Source organism: Rhinolophus sinicus, chromosome 17 (assembly GCF_057876585.1).
Source record: "Rhinolophus sinicus isolate RSI-liver-muscle chromosome 17, RSI-T2T, whole genome shotgun sequence".
NCBI lineage: Eukaryota > Metazoa > Chordata > Mammalia > Chiroptera > Rhinolophidae > Rhinolophus > Rhinolophus sinicus.
In genome coordinates this window covers 18,194,019-18,201,159 of record NC_142517.1, presented here as the reverse complement: position 1 = coordinate 18,201,159, position 7,141 = coordinate 18,194,019, and the positions used below count along the sequence as shown (strand labels likewise).

The window sequence follows — 7,141 nt, the reverse complement described above, 5'->3', positions numbered from 1 at the left end:
GTTTTAGTTTGTTAAAAAACATTCATCGTCACATTGTAAATATATTTAATACATAAATGTAAATGTTAAATTAATACCAGTTTATGAAGTATATAAAATTATCAAAACAGTGCTCAGAAAATGATATTAAGAGCAAATAGAAGTCAAAAATGTTCCATATAAATGAGTCTTGTTTAAACTGCATTGTGAAATATTACAGGAGAGAGGAAGGGATGAAGGGAGTCAGGAAGGCAGGGAGGGCGGGAGAGACAGAGAGACAGAGAGAGAGCGAGAGAGCGAGAGAGCGAGAGAGCGCGCGCGAGAGAGAACAATGAAAATAAAAAACATCTAAGAACATTTTTTTCAGTTTCAGAAGAAATGCTGTTACAGCACAATATACATTTAAAATTGAAGGAATAAAATTTCGTTCACTACTCTTCTTTTTGGTGTACTGCCAGATGTCATTATTAAGGTGACTATTTACATACAGTGTCATAACACAGTGAGCTTAAAGGTTAAAGTCAGCAGTAGAAAGAACTTCATTAAAAAGCTCACATTTTAGAAATAGGAAGGCCTTTTTACAACTAATGTTAAATTGGGAATTAAGGCAATGACTCAAATAATTGAAGTAAAACAAACCCTATGTATCTGAGAGAAAAATAGAACTTTGAGGCTTAAATCATCACAAATTACTGTCTATATTCATCAAATTAATGGGGCAATTGCTCAGCGTGGGCTGTAAATAGGCTACATATCTTCCAACTGAAGTCATTTCTATATGCAGACACTGATTTACTGACTTTTGTTTTATTCTTTCCAAAGTCTCAGTGATTGATTTCTTTTAATAAAATAAACCAATATTGACATTAAGGAAAGAAAAACATTTTATAGTTAGTTTTTACTATTAGTGTTTATTTTTATTGTTGAAATCCTTACAAGGGTCAGACAAATATTAAATTGTATTATAGCAAAGGTAGAAATGGCATAATTAAAATTGTATCTATTCAAGTTATTTAAAAATTGTACACTGAAACTACATGATGCCGACCACTCTGAACACCGACCGTGTTTCCCCGAAAATAAAACTTAACCGGAAAATAAGCCCTAGCATGATTTTTCAGGATGACATACCCTGAACATAAGCCCTAATGCGTTTTTTGGAGCAAAAATTAATATAAGACCCAGTCTTATTTTGGGGGAAACACGGTATTACTACCCAAATTCCTTTTAAAACCAATACTGTCAGAGCCCATGATCTCATGTATGTCACAACCATCAATGTCCCTGACAATTGATATGGACTGTAGCAGAGCCATCTTCCTGCTTCAGTTGCTTCCTTTCCTTCCTCCCTTGCTCCCTCTCTCCCTTCATTTCCTCATTCCTTTCTTCCCTCCTTTCCTTCTTCCTCTTCCCTTCTCTCCTTTCTTCCTTCTCTCTCTCTTTCATTCTCTCTATCTCACCCCCTCCCTCCCTTTCTTAGACACCAAAAACAATGGACAATAGGAAATAATAAATACAATAAGGAACATTTACTAAACATGGAATTACTTTCTTATTGTTTTGAGTGTTTAAAGCCCACACTAAGTTATACTTAAGTTAAATAGCCCAACTATTAAAAATAAAGAAAACATCAAAGTCTAAATAAGACCGTAATATTAAAGCAAATATTAAAAACAAAATACAAGAGGAATTCTACTAGAACAAACCATTGTAGAAGTAGGAAACAAAGGAAAAACATTTTTAATTATGTGAGTGAGGCAGGACAGAGGAGTCAGAATGGCACACTCAGAAAGTATTGTGAAAATGTTACACAGGAGAGATTGTTACCCTTATGAGACTAATTGAGCATGTCTGAGAGAGAAAATTCTTCCTGCTCCTCAGACTCTCTAAAGAAGTGTGAACAACCCACAGTCACATTCTTCTTAAGGCATACAAAGTGGCACTGAGGGAAAAGGCATAAAGTTTAGAACTGAGATAGCTAAATATATCCCTGTTCCAGAATGAATAAGAATGAGAATCATAGAAATACGAGCTACCTTAACTCTAGATTTGGCAACATGATTAATACAAGGGCTAGGTAAGGGGTTTGGGTGACCTGTAGTGAAAGGGAAACGATTATGTGAAGAAATCTAGGCGACAGGACAGTTCAAATTCTAGCATAATTTGTGATTCCCACATTCTCAATCATTTGCCAAATTGACACCCTTGGAAGCATTAGGTGACCTTTAAGTTGAATCCCACTTCAGAATACAGAAATACATGATATACCTTTTGTTCTACATGAAATTTGTCAACTGGACACTGCAGGTAAGGAAACCCAGAGGAAGGTAAGAAACAAAAAGATTTAAAGTTTCAGACTCAATTCCCTTTATGGCTAAAATTACATTAATTTTTAATGTGAGTTTGAAAGGCTATGTATATTTACTGTCAAAAGATGAGAGCAACACATTCAAGCGAGATGTAAAATAGCCTTGTATTAGAGCAGCTCAGAGACACATCTAGCCATAAGTGCAAAAGTTTCTGAGTTGAAAATGAACTACTGGAAATAACATGAGATTTGCCCAATTTGCTAGATAACATTATTGCAGAAAATTAAATCCATATGATTTGGCTAAGAAAGGTAGCACCCATACTGCTCAGAGGGAAGATTACTATTTTTCCCACTTATTAGACAGGTGTAATTTGGCCCCACCCTCATATAGACTGTTAATTTTGATTATATTCTCTCTCGAGATCACTACTGGGAGAAGTAAATATGGAACTGTTACAGTGCTGGACAATTTGGTGTTCACATTACAGGGGAATTTCCCTATGGTTCAGGGAGGACTAAAGGGATGTATAAAAGATAGAGCCTTGGACTTGTCTGTAGCCATTCTCATAGATCTGTGCATTGTGAAACTCCTGTTTTATGGGGCACTTTTGGATTAGGGAGATTTATTTGGGATATTCCATCTTGCCTTTATTCTCCATCTTTTATATACCCCAAACCTTGAATAATGCCAGCCTTAATTTTTATGCAAATTATATACTTTATAAGAACAAAGTGTATGACACTAGGTTTTCAAATATCATGGAAACATATTCAGTTTTATTATAGTAGTCAATTTATCCAAAATTGTGAGAAGATACTAATTTTGATATTGGAAGGCAGTTTACCAAATGGGTAGATAATACGAATTACTTAACCAGAATTTTCGTAGCTACAAGATTTCTCTGTGTGTCTCCAAATTCACAGACTTAAATGGATAGATGTGAACTTTTGAGTTTTTTTTCTTTTTTTCCCCCCAATATCTTCATGGTTATTCAGGTTTACACTATATAGAGTGACACAGGGGGCTAACAGAAAGACTGATTTGCCCAAAAGACAAAGTCATGAAAACACACACCATTTCACAATACTTGCTAAATATTACTGCTAATAATTGGAATCCATTAAGGAACAAAGCGAATTTCCTATTCTCTGGGGGCTCAGGGTTTAGTGACTATTTGCATTTTATGAAAAGACAAATAAACCAATCTAGCGACACTTAATTCAAATAATGATTGTAGTCTGACCTAACCAAGGGAATTATAAGATTTGCAAGGTTTTGTGTCTGTGTGTTGTTTTTTTCGTCAGTTGATATGTGGCATGTATACAGAGTATACAAATCCTAATGGTATGGTTTGATGTTTGATCTATACCTGTGTAACACTCTTCCCATCAAAAGATAGAATTTTTTCCGCATTTCAGAGTTCTGTGTCATTCTCCTTCTATGGCACGATAAATCACACTAGTGAAGATAATTACTATTTTTATTTCTGTCACTATAGGTTAGTTTTGTCTGATCTAGAATTTCTTAGTGTTTTTCATTCCACATTGTATCTGTAAGATCCATCAATGTTTTACAAGTAGCTATTTTTACTACTTATCGCTATCTTGTATTGAATTATGCAAATACCCCAGCACTTATTTATCTATTCAGCTGATAAAAGTCATTGGGATCAGGTCTAGTTTTGTGGTACTGTAAATAAAGCTTCAAAGTGTACGTGTCTTTTTGTCTTTTGATGGACATGTGTATTGCACTCATATCTGTGGGATAATCCCTTATGAGAAATTCTGTGTCATAAGTGATGACAATATTGAATGCTAAAGTGTTTTCTGACACAACTGCAATAATATTAATCCCACCAATATTATATGAGTTCGATTACTCCACATCTACAACAAATTTTTCCACACCATCAACAAAACTTGGAATTTTCTGTCTTTTGTATTTTAATCAGTCTGATATTCATATAGTAGTATTTCACGTTGGTTTCAATTCAGTTTTAATGTCTCAGGACTTCAATTCACTCACCATTTAGTCACTGACTCAGCCAAAGCAACTTCTAGTACTGCCATGCAAATCCATTCATGGTAAATTCCGTATAGAGATATACCATTGTTTATCTTTTATATGGTTTTTACTGTATCATTTCTACGTTTAGATACACAGACACTGACCATTATGTTATAGTTGCCTACAGTATTCACTACAGTAACATGCTGTATAGGCTTGCAGCCTAGGGGCAATATGCTGTACCACATAGCCTGATGTGCAATAGACTATACCATCTAGGTTTGTGTATGTACAATTTATGATTCTTGTACAACAAAGAAATCACCTAATGATGCTTTATCAGAACATACCCCTCTTGTTAAGTGACACATGACTATATTTTACTCAAATTGCTTTTATCAAGACCACTAATAACTTTCCTACTGCCAAGTTTCATGGTAGTTAGTTTGTCAACATCTTTATCAGCTTGCCATCATTATGTGAGGACAATTTGTTTTTTTCTATACCAAAAGATTTTTCGTTTGTTTTTCTATGTTGCATTGATCTTATGTATATTTTTCAAATATTTCTTTTTCCATGGGGTGGATCATTGACTGCAAAAACATAAGGACTAAAAGGAGAGAGCTATATTAGGTGGCTATTACAATAATCTATTAGTGAGTTAAAGTCTTGGCCATAAGTACTAGAGTAGTATGAGACATAAATATACACAATCAGGACATATTTTCTGATTAGAATAAACGGAAATTAAAAGCTATATGGGCCAGTGAAGGAAAAGGAATAATATATCATAATGGCTTAAATTTTAGCTCTGACAATTGGCTGAATATGGATACAATTAACCAAAATGGGTAACTGGAAAAGGAGCTGATCTGGGAAATATTAAACTTTCTCATTTAAGTATATCAAGTAGTCAATTGGATATACAAGTCTCATGAGATCAAAGATGCAAATTTGAGAGTCTTTGGGATATAATATGAGCCATAGGAAAGTATTTATAGAAAGAAAATAGATAGCAAAGAAAAGGAAAAAGCAGAATTGAGCCCTTGCTTTTACCAATATTTATACATAGATTTCAAAAGGGAAACCATTACTGAATTAGGGCAGATCCTGCAAGAAATGTCCAAACATGATATTCCATCCACAGAAAGCATTGAGTAACCTGTAGACTAAAATATTAAAATCCCACTCCTTTTCACCCTACTCTACCCTTTACCCAGAAGATCATTTGAAAGCACAGGAAGAGGCTCAATGTCTCTCCAACATTAGAGGGCAACAGAAGTTACATTGCCTCAATGTGTAAACTTTCCACTGTACTTTCCAGTAGAGCCTTACCTATTTGCTCCATCATACCTGACCTTGGCTACTATTGTTCCCACTTATTTCAATTTACAGAAAAAATGCTAGAAGGTCAATTCTTTGTTGAAATGATGAAATCCTATAACACATTTTAATGACTGACTGGTCTGGGAGCTTTACTTCTATATATAATCTGCCGAAGACACAATTTTCCCATATCTCTACATTTGAATTTATCACTTTAGTATTCTGTTTAGTGCAGCGGGATTAACAGGAAAGGATATAATCCCAGCTCTCATATCTTTTGCAACTAGAGGTCTGAGAACCTATAAAAAAAAGAAGGTGTTAAATTTTCTCTGCCTTTAATAAAAGAAAATGGCCATGAAAAGAAAGCATCTGGAACAACCTTGGGGCAGGAGGAAGAGCGGGTAATCAGTGATGAGGAAAAAGAAGACAGTTTTTTTCTGGATGAAATAAATAAATGGGTGTGCAAAATTTAAAAAACAAAACAAAACAAACAAACAAACAAACAAAAGAAACAGACACACTCTCTATCAATCTATGTAACGAGAAACATGAAATACAAGTGGATCACAGACCTAAGTCTGTTGTATTAGTGAAAGGAATCAACACCTTTACATTGCTATTGTTTAAAAAATTGATTGTAAAAATTCAGTTGATACCTGGATACACAGGCAGGACTTCCACCAACACCATGTCCCTTAGAGCTAGTTTTATAAGGTGCCATAATGCAGATGCATCAGGCATGAAGTGTAAATGTTAAAACACAAGCTTTTCCTGGATAATCAATTTAGTTTGGAAATTACAGGTCCTATCATGCCTCATTCTCTATATGATTTGACCATGCTACTCAAATCCTCACATAATGGGCTTTTTTCTGCAGGACTGTATAGACGTGAGACAACTGCTGTAATTATTATCTGTCTGCCAGTGGATAAAGGACTGGATAAGGAGGCTGCTCATGAGCAGCTTATTACCTATAGGAGACACCTGAGGACTCTGGGCCAATTTATTCAAACACCACTATTGGTGAAATCATCATAAAGATGATTTCCATAAAGGCATGTGAAAATGAGTGATTAGATTTACAGTTGGAGACCTGAACGCTAAAATAAACATAAAATAAATTTTTGAGGGAAAAAAAAAAGGCTTCTAGCAAGGAAATTAAAGATACTTATAATTTTGGCTTTAAGGTTTATTTTGGAAGTTAAAAGACAGGAATATAACAAAACATTCAAAGGTTGTTTGTGAACAGTAACTTTTAACATTTACTTTTATTACATGGACCAAGCAGTAGGATTAAGGTTTTAAAAGGAAGTTGTCTGTTTTTACTACTTTAGGATTATCTTCATATTCATATATAAAGATAACTCAAAGTACTTTTCAAAAAATATCAAATAATTTGAATAAAAATTCTGGATCTCTACAACTTATGAACTAAGTAGAAAAACTGAGTTAATGTCAGTGTTTCCTTGCAAATGGGAAGGCGAGGCTAACAGTAGCAACTACATGTCTCATTGCAT

The 7,141-nt window shown here is 34.4% G+C and overlaps 1 pseudogene; it reads left to right on the top strand.

Moving 5' to 3' along the window:
* The first annotated feature begins 5,417 nt into the window (after positions 1–5,417).
* Positions 5,418–6,662, top strand: LOC109459310 (protein downstream neighbor of Son pseudogene; annotated as a pseudogene).
* The last annotated feature ends 479 nt before the right edge of the window (positions 6,663–7,141 follow it).